The sequence below is a fragment of the Bos taurus genome, chromosome 1, assembly GCF_002263795.3.
Source record: "Bos taurus isolate L1 Dominette 01449 registration number 42190680 breed Hereford chromosome 1, ARS-UCD2.0, whole genome shotgun sequence".
In the NCBI taxonomy this organism is placed as follows: domain Eukaryota; kingdom Metazoa; phylum Chordata; class Mammalia; order Artiodactyla; family Bovidae; genus Bos; species Bos taurus.
In genome coordinates this window covers 99,323,563-99,338,989 of record NC_037328.1, presented here as the reverse complement: position 1 = coordinate 99,338,989, position 15,427 = coordinate 99,323,563, and the positions used below count along the sequence as shown (strand labels likewise).

Here is a 15,427-nt window from a genome sequence, read left to right as displayed (position 1 = left end):
TGAGAAAACCGAGAATCCTAACAGCTGAGTAACTTGCCTAAATTCAGAGTTCAAAATAGGCTGAGTCAGGGCTCAAACTCTTCTGGACTTCAAGCTCTTCCCTTTCCCAACCCAGCTGCTAGACTGTGGAGAAAACGCCAAGACAAATTTTTCAAACAAATAGAATCAATAGAAGCCAAATAGGAAGTATGATTGTGTATTAGTCTCTTAGGGCTGAAGAAACAAAGGACCACAAACTGGGTGGCTTGAAACAATATGAATTTATTTTTTCACAGAGCTCGAGGCCATAAGTCCAAATCAAGGTGTCAGCAGGTTTGGGTTTTTCTTGGGGGCCCGGGGAGGATCTGTTCTAGGGCTTTCTCCTCGCTTCTAGTGGTTCCTTGGTTTGCAGCTCTATCCCTCCTGTCTCTGCCTCTGTCTTTACGTGGCTTTACCTGCATCTGGTATCCTATGTTCTTCTTATAAAGATTGGGTTTTGAGCCCACTCTAATCCAGTATGAACTCATCTTAACTTATATCTTAATTATATCTGCAGAGACCCCATTTCCAATTTAGCTCACATATCCAGGTACCAGGCTTCACTGGTGTCTCAGGTAAAGAATCCACCTGCAATGCAGGAGACCCGGGTTAGATCCCTGGATCATGAAGATCCCTTGGAGGATGGAATGGCAACCCATTCCAATATTCTTGCCTGGAAAATCCCATGGACAGAGGAGCCTGGCACCCTACAGTCCATAGAGTTGCGAAGAGTAGGACACCACTGAGCAACTAAACTAGCATGCAGCTAGGTACCAAGGCTTAGGATTTCAGCCTGTCTTATGGGAGAACACAATTCAAACCACAGCTGATGATGTTTTTTAAAGAAGGGACTAATATATGAATAATTTAAATAGGGTTGAATTATTTCCACAAGTAAACTTACCATAAGACTAAGGTTATAACTTTATTAAATCACTTGGTACAACATTTCCTCAGGTGTGTTTTCTAACACTAGTCTGCAGAATATTAGGAAGTATTGCTTAGGGGAAAAGGGGGCTTTTATTATTAAATAGTTTTAAGAAACTGTAGGTCACATAGAGTTAAATCACCTTACAGGCTATTTGCAGGACTCCTTGGAAACTTTAATATGCCAGAGTGTATCACAAAGACGTAGTATATGCTTCCTAAACTCATACAATGACAGACCATTTTTTAACTTGAGTGCTGTCCTAGGGAACACCCTTTCTGAGACCTTGACTTCACAGATAACATTATGTTGTAACTATCTGTTTACAAATTTTTCTCAGTAGGTTATAAGCTTCTGAAAGGCAGAATCCATATTTCACTAATCTTTGAATCCTCAGAACATGCCTAGCATCTGACATCTATAGGGCCATGTGGTTCTACAGGATACAAATAAATGATGCTTCCCAGACTGATACGACCCAACCATACCAGACGTGTAGAGTGGTGTTTTATCAGTTAGGATTTCTTTCAGCCATGTCACAAGTCCTGGCCACTCTTCCCTGATAATTAAAGGGATTACTTTTTTTCTCACATAATAGGAAATTTGGGAGGAGGCAGTTCAGAACTGATGCACAGCTCTGCTCAAAAGAAATCATCAAGGCCACAGATCTGCCTTGTTTCAATCTTCAGTAACAGGAGGTCTTTTCTCAAGGTTACAGAATGGCTGCTTCATAGCCAGCCTCCACTTCTGGGCTTCAGGCAGGAAGAGAAAGTCTATTCTCTCTCACTCTTTATCTCTCCCTCTCTTTCCTTCCTTCCTTCCGTCTGTTCCTTCTCCCTCCTTCCCTCCCACACCCCTATCTTTCCCTTTTTTTTCCCCTTTTAACATTTAAAAAAAACAGTAGCTTTCCCAGAAACCACACCAAGAATTTCAGCCTATATTTTATTGTCCAGAAGCCTGCCACAGTCTCCCCCTAGATGCAAGGGAGTCTAAGTAGGTGTACTGATAGGCTCATTATCAAGCCCCACCCGGGTCCCCAAAATGGGATCCCATTGGCAACGAAGAATGAGAAAAAGGCTTTTCAGCAGCAGGCTCTTGAATCCCATGCCATATAGGTTTGTTTGTACTATTGTTATTGTTAACAGTACTGGAGTTGTGACTGGTGCTGACCTATTTATAGAAAAAAAAGAAGTTTTTAAAAAATTTAAATATTTTTGTATTTTAAATTCCATAAAGAAGAACTGTGTTTCAGTAATCACTGAAACTGTTAGGTTATGTAACCTCCTAGTAATAAACTGTCTTGATGGGGGAGAAAAATGTGTTGGAGAGTGTCCCAGGAATTCTGGACCCAGAATAGTAGGCTAATTGAGTGCTTATGCAATCACTGGATAAATTCACAATACAACTGAACAAGAAATTAAATATATAACCTCAAACTATTTCATTGATTCATTGCCTTGGGAAACCAGTGTTAACTTACTTCATCTTATTGATCCAGCATGATAAATAGAGCATTTTAATGGGGACTTGGATTCCATAATGATTTAGTTTCCAACATCTGTAGAAATTTTAGATCAGCCAGCAAAACAACTACCAATCTTTTTTAAATTTTTAAAATTTTTAATTGGGAGATAATTGCTTTACTGTGTTGTGTTGGTTTCTGTAGTACATCAACATGAACCAGCTGTGAGGATATATATATATTCCCTCCCTCGTGAGCCTCCCTCCCAATCTTGAGCCATGGTGGTATGAAGTTTGCTTTACAAAATTGGTGTCCTTTCCCTCTGAGATACAGCCATACTCAATTAAAATCATGCAATGTTAGCTAAGTAACAGGGCAGCAACCAAGACTGAAATTGTGGAGAAAAATTCCGAAGCGTGTCTGAATAATAGGAAGCAGAACTCAGAAATAGAAACTGCTTTCTGCTGTGATCACACCAGTGCAGCTGTTAGAGATTCTCCAATTGATCTGGAGAGTGTAGGAGACATAAATTAAAAATAAATAACTGTAGCAGCATTGCCGTGACTTTTTCGTCACATTTAATTAATTGGAAGTTTGGGACAACTTAGGACTTTGATATAGCTGCATTATTTGTCTTTCTCTTTATTCTTAGGCTTCCTGTTCCTATTTAGAAGGTAGCTCTCCTTCAGTTTTTTTAAAATTGTAACATCAACACAATTAATCGAGGAACAACTCATGATTAAACAAGATGCTCTAGTACCTCTGACTTCTAAAACATGAATCAAGTGGGACTGACCTAACTCTCCCTCAGATGACAGCTCATAAAACCCTATTTTTAGGTAGAGAATGCTGAAGCTTTTAGATCACATCTCCCAGAGATTATGAGATTGCAAAGAATATTACCTGCCTTCCCGCCCCCCGACACAACTCATTAAGACCAGATCTAGAGACTTAGTCAAACCTCAGCCCCAAACTCTGTGGCCAAATTTTCTGATAGACACATGGTACATTTTCACTGCATTTCACTTCCTTCAGGTTCTAAATGAAGCCTTATTTATCGGGCTGAGGACATCCTGGGCCTTAGGCTCCTAGATAGCTTCTCAGGGTCCTTTCTTCATTTCTTCTTGCCTGAGGGCCTGTGCATAGGCTGTTCTTTTTATTCCATCTTGGTTTTTTTTTTTAATTGGAGTATATAATTGCTTTACAATGTTGTGTTGCTTTCTGCTTACAACAGTGTGAATCAACTACAAGTATACACATGTCCGCTCCCTCTTCAGTCTCCCTCGCCCACCCTGCCTCTGCCATCCCGCCCTAAGTCATCATAGAGCACTGAATTTAGCTCCCTGTGCTATATAGCAGCTTCCCACTAGCTAGCTATTTTACACATGGTAGTGTATATTTGCCTAGAATAGTCTTCTCTTTGCCCAGATTTCCTTTTGTCCTACATTCCTTTCAGGTCTTCTTCTAAATTTCATTGGCATACTAAGTGAGTTTTCCCCAGTTATAAGCTCCAGAGTACATTTCTACCTTACATATCACATGTAGAATTATTAATAATTATATTATCACATGTCATTAATTGTGCTATATTATTAATAATAATTCATCTGGCTACCACCTTAATTTATTTCTTGTGAAGTGAAGAAGAACTAAAAGTGAAGAAGAACTAAAGAGCTTCTTGATGAAAGTGAAAGAGAAGAGTGGAAAAGTTGGCTTAAAGCTCACATTCATAAAACTAAGATCATGGCATGTGGTCCCATCACTTCATGGGAAATAGATGGGGAAACAGTGGAAATAGTGGCAGACTTTATTTTTCTGGGCTCCAAAATCACCACAGATGGTGACTGCAGCCATGAAATTAAAAGACACTTACTCCTTGGAAGAAAAGTTATGACCAACCTAGACAACATATTAAAAAGCAGTCAATTACTTTGCCAACAAAGGTCCATCTAGTCAAGGCTATGGTTTTTTCAGTAGCCATGTATGGATGTGAGAGTTGGACTATAAAGAAAGCTGAGCACCAAAGAATTGATGCTTTTGAACTGAGGTGTTGGAGAAGACTATTTAGAGTCCCCTGGACTGCAAGGAGATCCAACCAGTCCATCCAAAAGGAAATCAGTCCTGAATATTCATTGGAAGGACTGATGTTGAAGCTGAAACTCCAATACTTTGGCCATCTTATGCAAATAACTAACTCATTTGAAAAGACCCTGATGCTGGGAAAGATTGAAGGCAGGAGGAGAAGGGGACGACAGAGGATAAGATGGTTGGATGGCATCACCGACTCAATGGACATGAGTTTGAGTAAACTCTGGGAGTTGGTGATGGACAGAGAGGCCTGGCATACTGCAGTCCATGGGGTTGCAAAGAGTTGGACATGACTGAGCAACTGAACTGAACTATTTTATTCCTTGAGTGCAATGTAAAGTAGGTAGAAGCAGGTCTGAGAGATACAGGAGAGAAATAGAGAACGATGGATCTGACCCAGCATTGTTTTCCCATTTCTATTACTATTTTAACCCTTATAACAGTATATTTTTGGAGAAGGCAATGGCAACCCACTCCAGTACTCTTGCCTGGAAAATCCCATGGATGGAGGAGCCTGGTAGGCTGCAGTCCATGGGGTCGCTAAGAGTCAGACACCACTGAGTGACTTCACTTTCACTTTTCACTTTCATGCATTGGAGAAGGAAATGGCAACCCACTCCAGTGTTCTTGCCTGGAGAATCCCAGGGACGGGGGAGCCTGGTGGGCTGCCATCTCTGGGGTCACACAGAGTCAGACATGACTGAAGCGACTTAGCAGCAGCAGCAGCAGCAGCAACAGTGTATTATAATAACCTCTGTACATGATTTTTTTTTCCTATTGCACTGTTTGTGCCCCAGTCCAGAATGCTTGTTCTCCTAGGCAAACACTGGCATTGGCTATTCCCATACCATAGGAGCTGACAATCTAGAGTCTAGTCAGCTACTCATGGAAAGCAATTAACTTTTCAAGCCATCATAAGCCAAATACCAAACAAATCAGCAGACACGATAGATCTGTATTGTCCATTCTGGTGGCTTCTAGCCACAAATGAGATGGATGGAAGAGCAATTTATTTTGATAATCATTTTAGTTCCTGGAAAGGGTACCACATTAGAATAATGACATAGCATAAAGTTTGTAAACAGAAATTTAAATGCTGCATAGTTTATAAAGCATGTCATAATGAAATTCTGCATATTGGCTTAAGCAATGCCTCAAAAATACTAAAGATACAGATGCAGAATTAAAACTAGTGGACTAAAATATTATAACAGGATGTGGAAGAAAAGTAAGATATGGTATTAGTTTACTATAGTTCACTATTTTTAGGACTTGCTCGGGGCATAGTCACATCTCAACAATACATAGAAGTTTGTAAAATATTATTAACTTTTAAATCTTGTACTATGTAAATGAATTTCTTGTTCAAAAATAAAACTAAGACTAGGGAAGAAAAGAAAAATGGCAATATTAATATGTTTTATATTTAACTTTTGATTTACTAATACATCTTTTTAAGTTGTTATGTAAACATTGTATATTCTTAGAAGATCATTTCTGAGATTATAAACATACTTTTTAAAATATATATTGTGAAGATTGGCTTCAGGAAGCAAAGATAGAAATAAGTAGCATATATGATGATGGAGATTACTACACATTTGTGGTAATTGTGAAGACTTTGCTGAGAGAACAGTTATAGAACCACTTCCCAGGTAATTGGTTTCTTGAAGTCCTTCCATGATTATGTGGCAATTCCATTTTTGTCATCATTGTTCCATAATTAAGACATTATGGTTTTTCAGAGTTTTTCCCTGATACATCTGATGTGTGGAATATTTTTATTATTCTTTACCCTCAAAAAAACTTCCCACACAAGTACTTTTCATTATAAAAGAATTTAACATTTTAGAAATCTCTCCATGACTGAAATGTCTGTTTTTTTTTTTTAATGAACTATGCATGTTTTTTTAATGAACATAATGGATGTGCAAGTTCCAGTCAATATTTCACTTTAAAGTTTGGTGGATTTTTAATGCATTCAATGAATGCTAGTGATTGCATTAATGCAGTCCATTTACAGAACAGCTGCATTTTATAGTCAGTATATCAACATTAGTTACCAGACAAGTCCTCCAAATCCTCCAAATGAGAAAGCTGAGATTTCTTTTGTAATATTGCAAGAATACATTTCACTCAAGAATCATAATTTCAAATAATTTTAAAAATATACATTTTTTTTGTTTCCAGTTTATATAGAAAAATTGGTTGATTTCTTACAAATTGTAAGTTGAATGAGAAGTTTCCTTTACTAGGGCTGAGAATTGATTTATGGGAAAGTGTTAAATCTCTTAGGTTTTCATTTGTGTATTTGAAACTTGGCTCTTCGCTTATTTGGCTCTTCATGTCACATGGGATTTTATTAAGGAATATATTTGTCATGCCAAATCCCCGTTTTGTAATGACAACATGCATGGGGCAAGAAATCATATGCAAATTGCTTTTGTATCACTCTGGAGTGTGCAGGTTTGTGACCACTAAAATAATTATTTCTTAATAATATGTTTTAAATGAAAACTCAGAGTGGATACATCTTCCAAAATATTATGTGTTGCAGTAAATTATGGTTTATTGGCCATTCTATCAACCTGGCATTTCTCTTAATAAAGACATTTGTGTTTTGGCAATAGCAGGTTAAGTTGTGCTAATTTTGTGTTTATTATTGTGACCCTGAAAATGTATAAGATTTTTAAATACCTTCTGACTTATCAAAGAAAGATTAAATTATATTTCCAAGTCACTTCAGTTTCCAGAAAATTGCAATTCTTTGAATATATTTGTTCTCTATATAATAATCGGAGAAGGCAATAATCCTCTATTAGAATACTTTATCCCTAGAATATATTATTAAAAGAAACCTTTAAATTATCAGTCATTTTCCATTTCAAGTACTTCTTTACAGCATGTTGCATTTCTTGACATACTAATTATTATAAAATATGACTAACTTATTTTCCTTTTATCCATATATTCTGTGGAGAACAAAGTTAAAGTGAAAAGATTTGAATAGTTTTCTATTTAGGAGAACACCCAAATGATGAAGTGTTGTCAAGTTATTAGATCCCCTTAATAGTATCATTATTAGTGCCTTTCTTCTAACCCAGGTGGAGAAGGAAATGGCAACCCACTCCAGTGTTCTTGCCTGGAGAATCCCAGGAACGGGGGAGCCTGGTGGGATGCTGTCTATAGGGTCGCACAAAGTCGGGCACGACTGCAATGACTTACCTTACCTCTAACCCAGGAACTTATAATTGCATAAGAGATCATTGGACTTTTCTAAGTATGAGAAATAGACTCTGAAAACCTTTAAGGCTAAGTCTTTTTTTCAGTGTAGTTAAAACCAAAAGGAACATGTTAGTTTCAGCATTAAAGGTGGGTAATATAATCAGCAAATGGATATAAATCAGGATATTTAAAGACCTTGTTCTGTAGTAAGATAGAAATTAAACTACTTAGCCAGGCTCTCTATTCTGTTGCACTTGCTAGCTGCTAAGTCACATCAGTTGTGTCCGACTCTGTGCGACCCCACAGACGGCAGCCCATCAGGCTCCCCCGTCCCTGGGATTCTCCAGGCAAGAACACTGGAGTGGGTTGCCATTTCCTTCTCCAGTGCATGAAAGTGAAAAGTGAAAGTGAAGTCGCTCAGTCATGTCCAACTCTTAGCGACCCCATGGACTGCAGCCTACCAGGCTCCTCTGTCCGTGGGAGTTTCCAGGCAAGAGTACTGGAGTGGGTCGACTTAAAAATCAGTAAATAGGCAAAACTTTAGGTTAACACTAAACTCTTGAGTGTTTTAAATCAACCGTCCTTCAGTTTCAAGAACCTGAATTCATCTTCCCAACTGGGTTGGCCTCCTTCACTTAACAAGGACTCAGAGGCCTAGTGGAATTTACACTAATCAAACAGTGCTGGCAACCAAACAGCTCAGTTTCAATACAAGGAGAAGCCAGGAGCAGAACCCAAGTTACTGGTGAGTCTCATACTTTGCACCACTCAGCAGGGCAGACAATCTTCTCCTGTTACACCTTGAAGCAAAAGAAGGGACGGTGCTTACCCTGTTGCACCTGTCTGTAATCCAGGGAAAATGTAAACTGAGCTGATAGGACTGGTAACAAGCCTGAATAACTTGTTTGGGACCCAGGATTTACTCTTTCAGTAAAACTACTAAAGGATGGAATGTATCTTTGCCATAATTTCAGCTATTTTACTTATTAATTCCTACTTCATGTTGTCCTGGCTTGTAATTTATTGTTGTCGTTGTTTAGTTGCTAGATTGTGTCTAACTCTTTTGCAACTCCACAGACTGTAGCCTACCAGGCTCCTCTGTCCATGGGATTTCCCAGGCAAGAATACTGGAGTGGGTTGCCATTTCCTTCTCCATGGGATTCTCCTGGACCAGGGATTGAACCCGTGTATCCTGCTTAGCCAGGTGGATTCTTTACCATTGAGCCATCAGGGAAGCCCTGTGATTTTCTGTAAGACCTTAAACTGGACTTAAACTTAAGAAGCTCAGATCTGAAGATTATTTCAGTTTGTTTCAGGAGATAAGACTGACTAGAGTTGTAGACAGAGAAGGCAATGGCACCCCACTCCAGTATTCTTGCCTGGAAAATCCCATGGACAGAGGAGCCTAGTAGGCTGCAGTCCATGGGGTCGCTAGGAGTCAGACACGACTGAGCGACTTCACTTTCACTTTTCACTTTCATGCATTGGAGAAGGTAATGGCAACCCACTCCAGTGTTCTTGCCTGGAGAATCCCAGGGACAGGGGGAGCCTGGTGGGCTGCCGTCTATGGGGTCGCACAGAGTCGACTTAGCAGCAGCAGCAGCAGCAGAGTTGTAGAGCGTGCACTAGCAGTAGATTCACATTCCAGCTCTGCCAAATGTAGGTGTGGCAGGGTTAACCCTCGTAACCCAAGTCCCTCATCTCTAAAACGAGGCTCATAACACCTTCCACGGAGAATGTTACTGGATGTTTAAAACTCAGATATACCTGAAGCCCTTGGCATATAGGAAGGACTCAATAATTGATTGTTCTGAAGCTCTTTCTTTCTTTTCTCATTTCCCTTTTAAGGTGACACAAGGGTACTAGTAATGTCAGGTTTTCTGCTTTTCTGTTGCTCTTTCCTTTTGTCCCTCTGATTCTTCTTTTCCTCCTTCTCTAAGACTGAGCCCCATGGATTTTTTAGGAAATGAGCTATGCATCTTATTCTTAACAGAAAAATGTCTTTGTGTGTGTGTGTATGTAAGTGTGTGTGCTGATATTTATGCTGTACGGAGTGTCAGTTCATATATTCTGGCCAGAATTTCTTTATATCATGGATCTTAATCCCTGCATTTTATCTTTTCTGAAATGGTAAAATGTTGCAATAGGGCAGTAATGGAGTAAAAGGGCAGATAATGATACTGGAAAATGACAAGTTAAATTTTCTTCTCTCTTCTGGTCCTGTCTTGGTGTGTTTATATATTTACTTTCTCAATGGAAGGAAAGGAGAATATTTTCCCTCTACCATTTTCAAGATAAAATCAAGGCTCCTGAGCCTGTAAACTGACCACTGCTGAAACAAGCAAACTGACAAGGAGTGAAACTGTAGAGTTCACATATGTTGTGTTTACTATGTGGGAAACACCATGATAAGAATTGCATGAATTATCTCATTAATTTCACAAAAACTCTATCATTATCTCTCTGTTACAGATGAGGAAGTTGAAGTGTAAATGGGTTAAGATAACTCCTCTCACAGAAGTGTCTGGACCAGGATCTGAACCCAGACACTCTAGTGCTGAGAAGAACCTAATCTGCCTTCTAATGTATGATGTGGACCCACCACTGAGGGCTACATTCAGTGTCCATGTCCTGAAATTGTGCTACTCACCAGATCTGCCAACATGACCTGGGAACTTATGAAAAATACAGAATTTCAACCTCACCCCTGACCTACCAAATTTTAATTTGCATTTTAAGAAGATCCCCAAGTAAGTAGCATACGTATTAAAGTTTTGGATACACAAGACTAATGCATTATTTCTGGGATCATGTAAATATTTTTGTGTGATGCAAGAAGAAGAAAATCAGGATTTTAGATATCTCAAAGGGATTAAGATTTAGAGACAATGCAGTTCAACCTCTTCCTTTCATAGACATTGAAAATGTTACATGGTGATTAAATATGTGTTTAAAAATAAATAAATGTTTAAGAATTCAATAAAAAATTATTGAGCGTATATCACCTGGCAGACTGTATGTCAAGCGGGATGGAGATACAAAGACACACAAATTACATACGCTGGGAGACCAGTGGAAGGGACAAAGAGCATGAAGTTTATAGGTGCTATGATATAGAGTGTGTGTGATGAAGCACTGAGGAACAAAGAGGTTGAGATAGGGATCAAGATAGACATTTTTTTTAAAGCTCTGACATTCAATGTATTTAGTTTTATAAATGTAATTACTGTTCGGCTGCACTAGGTCTTTGTTGCAGGGCGTGGGCTTTCTCTAGTTGTGGTGAGTGGGGACTGCCCTCTACTTGCGGTGCACGGGTTCTCATTGCAGTGGCTTCTCTTGTTACACAACACAGGGTTTGTTGTACATGGTTTGGGTACATGGTTTAGTTGCCCCATGGCATGTGGGATCTTCCTGAACCAGGGATCAAATCCATGTCCCCTGCATTGGCAGGTGGATTCTTAGCAGCAGCAGCAGCAGCATCATACCCCTTCCTCTCTGGTAACCACTATATTTTCTCTGTGTCTATGTACTTATTTTTATTTGTTCATTTATTTATTTTTATATTCCACATATGAATGAATTATACTGTGTTTGTCTTTCTCCATCTGACTTTATCACAATACCCTCAAGGTTCATCCACATTGCTAGAAAAGGCAGGATTTTATCTTGTTTATGGCTAAGTAGCAAGGAGATCAAACAAGTCAGTCCTAAAGGAAATCAGTCCTGAATATTCACTGGAAGCAATGATGCTGACGCTTCAGCTTTGGCCACATGATGTGAATAAATGACTCATTGGAAAGACCCTGATGCTGGGAAAGATTGAAGGCAGGAGGAAAAGGGGACAACAGAGGATGAGATGGTTGGATGGCATCGGCAACTCGATGGACATGAGTTTGAGCAAGCTCCAGGAGTTGGTGATGGACAGGGAAGCCTGGCGTGCTGCAGTCTATGGGGTCGCAAAGAGTTGGACACAACTGGGCAACTGAACTGAGCATTCCATTAGTGTGCATGTGTGTACATCTATCATCTATAACATCTTCCCTATCCATTCAACTGTTGATTGACACTTAGGTTATTTCCATATTTTGGTTATTGTAAACAATGCTGCAATGAACATAGGAATGCATATATCTTTTCAAGTTAGTGTTTTCTTATTATTTGAATGCATGCCCAAAAGTGGACTGCCTGGGTCATATGGTAATTGTATTCTTAATTTTTTGAGAAATCTCCATAGTGTTTTCCATAGTAGCTTCACCAATTTACATTCCCACCAACAGTGTGTGCAGACATGCTTCTCTCCACATCTTTGCTGACACTTGTTATTTCTTGATTTTTTCATAATAGCCATTCTAATGGGTGTGAAGAAATATCTCATTGTGGTTTTGATTTTTATTTCCCTAATAATTAGTGATGATGAACATCTTTCCATGGGCCAGTTGTCTTGTTTGGAAAAATGGCTAATCAGATCCTCTCTACATTTTTTGTTGTTTGCTACGGAGTTGAGTTCTTTGTATATTTTGGATATCAACACAGTATCAGATATATGATTTGGAAAAATCTTCCATTTGGTAGGCTGTCTTTTTGTTTTGTTGATGTCTCCCTTTGCTCTGCAGAAGCTTTTTATTTTAATGTAGCTCCTTTTGTTTATTTTTTATTTTATTTCCCTTGCCTGAGGAGACATATCCAGGAAGATATTGCTAATGTGAACATATGCTATGTTTTCCTCTAGGAGTTTTGTGGTTTCCTGTTTTATTTTGGACTCCATGTTGAGTTAATTTTTGTGTATTACATGATTGGGGTCTCGTTTTGTTCTTTTGCGTGTGGATGTCCAGTTTTTCCAACACCATTTACTGAAGAGACTGTCCTTTTGCTCCATGAAATATTCTGTATGAAATCTATTAAGTTCATCTGGTATACTGAGAGTATATCTCATTTAAAGCCACTGTTTCCTTGTTGACTTTCTGTCTGGATGATCTATCCATTGGTAGAACTGGGTGTTAAATTCCTCTTGATTTTTGTGTTGCTCTCAATTTCTCCCTTTAGGTCTATTAATAATTGCTTTATATATTTTGGTGCTCTCACATTTGTCTGTAGAGCTGAGATGAGTCTCCTAGAGGCAGCATATTGATGAGTTTTGCTTTTAATCCATCCAGCCACTCTGTGCCTTTTGATTGGTAAATTCAATCAATTTATATTTACAGTGATTGTCGGTAAATGAGAACTTAGTTCTGTCATTTTGTCCTTTGTTTTCTGGTTGCTCTATAACTCCGTTGTTTCTTGTTCCTTGTGTTTCTGTATGCTTTTTCTAGTTTGGTGGTTTTCTCTGATAGTTTTCTCAGTTTCCTCTTTTCACATTTGTATCTCTGCTCTAGATTCATGTTTTATGGTTACCGTGAGTTTTGTACAAAGCGTCTCACAGATAAAATAGTCCTTTTCCTGAAGATAGCATCATATCTTCATTTGGTAACTGAGATCTGTTTTTCTAACTCTTCCCCACTTAAGTTTCTGTTGTCTCAAATTATCCTATTTTTACTATTGTGAGTTCGTTACCAAATTAAAGTAGTTATTTTTACTGCCCCTCTTCCTTTATCTTTTATACTGTAATTATGCGTTTAACAATTTATTCTGATATAGAGTTGCAATTTCCTTATTCTGTCTAGTTAACACCTTACTCCTAGTTCGTGTACTTTTACCTTTTCATTTCAGGTACAAGAGCTCCTTATAACATTTCTTGTAAAGCAGGTCTAGTGATGAAATTACCTAGCTTTTGTTTGTCTGAGAGAGCTTTTATTTCTCCTTCGTATCTGAAGATTAACTGCTGGATAGAGTATTCTTAGCTGACAGTTTTTATCTTTCAATATTTAGATATGTCATTCCACTCTCTCCTGGCATGTAGAGTTTCTGCTGAGAAATCTGCTAATGGCTTAATGGGGTTCCTTTATAGGTTCCTGCTCTTTTCCGCACCTCCTGCCCCATAGCCGAAAGGTCTTTATTGATGACTTTCAATAGCATTAATATAGTATGTCTTGGAGGAGGTTTTGTTTTGCATTCAGAAAAGTAGATAGTCTTTTAGCTTCATGGACTTTGATATCTAATTCCTTTCCCAGATTTGGGGAGTCTTTAAATGTTATTTTTTTAAAAGTAAACTCTGCTCCCTTCTCCTTCTTTTCTCCTTCTGGGATTCCCAATTATCCTTATCTGCCTTTCATAATGGAGTGGGAAAGTTCTCATAGAATTTCTTCAGTTTTGAAAATCAGTTTTCTCTTCTCTTTTACCTGAATCATTTCCATATTTATATCTTTGAGCTCACCAGTTGTCTTCTATATGGTTTATTCTGTTTCCAATGCTTTCTAATGCATTGTTTATCTCATTTATTGGGTTCTTCTGCTCTAGAAACTCTGTTTGTTTCATTTTTAGAGTTCACTCTGGTAAAGTGTTCCTTCTGTTCATTAACTTTATTCCTGAGCTCACTGAGCTGAACTGCCTTTCAAAGTTTTCTTGTAACTCACTGAGTTTCTTCATTATTGTTATTTTGAATTTTCTTCCAGTCAGATTGTAGTATTCCATGATTTTAAGTTTGATTTCTGAATAACTGTCAGTTTCCTTTTGTGATATCGTTACCATGGTTTTTCATAGTGCTTGATTAGTTTATCCAGCGCTACATTTGAAGCAGCAAGCACCTTTCTTATTTAGATAAAGCTTTTAAATTTTGATTTTAACAATTCAACTGGTAGGTGATTAAAGCCTTTCTTTGGTTTTTCAGCAGGTGGCATTATAGCACAAGGTTTTGGTTTCTCTCTTATCAGGACAGCCTCTGGCGACATTAGAGAGTGGACACTTTTTCATCCTCCACTGCCTCTTTCAAAGGTGTCGCTGGGGCCCTCATTGCCACTGCCTGTGCCTCTGAGGTGGGGTAACTGGTGCCTTGATGCTGCCAAAGTGGAGTTGCCATTCAGAATACCAGGAGGGCAGATGCTCCCACTGCACCCAGGGTCATCTAGATTTCGGGCATTGATGCCATGGCAAGGAGAAGGGCAGGGTGAGGGAAGGGCCAGGGTCACTAGCACCTCTACCACACCTGGGGTTGTGGGGTTTGAGGGTACTGCCAGCGGTGGCAGGGGTGGGGGACTGGACTCAAGAGTGCTGCCACAGCTGGAGGAACCGGGGTCATGGGTCCTGCTGCTTCCACTGCCCAGCTCCCTGTGCTCACAGATTCTGATGTGACCAAGAAGCTGGGGTAGCTACTTCCCCTGCTGCTATGGGGCTCTCTGGGGCTACACGCTCAGCCGCTGCCATGAGAGTCCAGGATTGTGGACTGGGTTTGCCTCCACTGCTCCCCAGTTCTGCCTCCTCCATGCATTCCAGCCCACCCACCTTCAGATACGCAGATATGTGGCTTTCTCTGGTGTCCTGGTGGATGGGGCAAGGAACCTCTGTTGAATTCCAGATCTTTTAGGGTTGTATATTGAAAAGGAGAAACAAAAAGAGCTTTTCATGTCCCCATGATGCTGACTGCCACCAGTCTCTGGATAGTTTTGATCAGTCTAATTTCCAGACCAATGGCACCTGGATTCACTGAATACGTTGTGTTAGTCGCTCAGTTGTGTCTGACTCTTTGAGACCCCATGGACTGTACTCCACCACACTCCTCTGTCCATGGGATTCTCTGGGCAATACTGGAGTGGATAGACATTCTTTTTTCCAGG

The 15,427-nt window shown here is 39.3% G+C and overlaps 1 long non-coding RNA gene across 1 annotated transcript in view; it reads left to right on the top strand.

Annotated features, from left to right (window-relative positions):
* Positions 1–9,197: 9,197 nt before the first annotated feature.
* LOC132345742 (uncharacterized) overlaps positions 9,198–15,427 on the top strand; it is a 96,589-nt gene continuing 90,359 nt past the window's right edge. Inside the window, exon 1 of the long non-coding RNA XR_009495250.1 lies at positions 9,198–10,471. This is a non-coding gene — a long non-coding RNA (uncharacterized lncRNA). The remainder of the gene's footprint in view (positions 10,472–15,427) is intronic.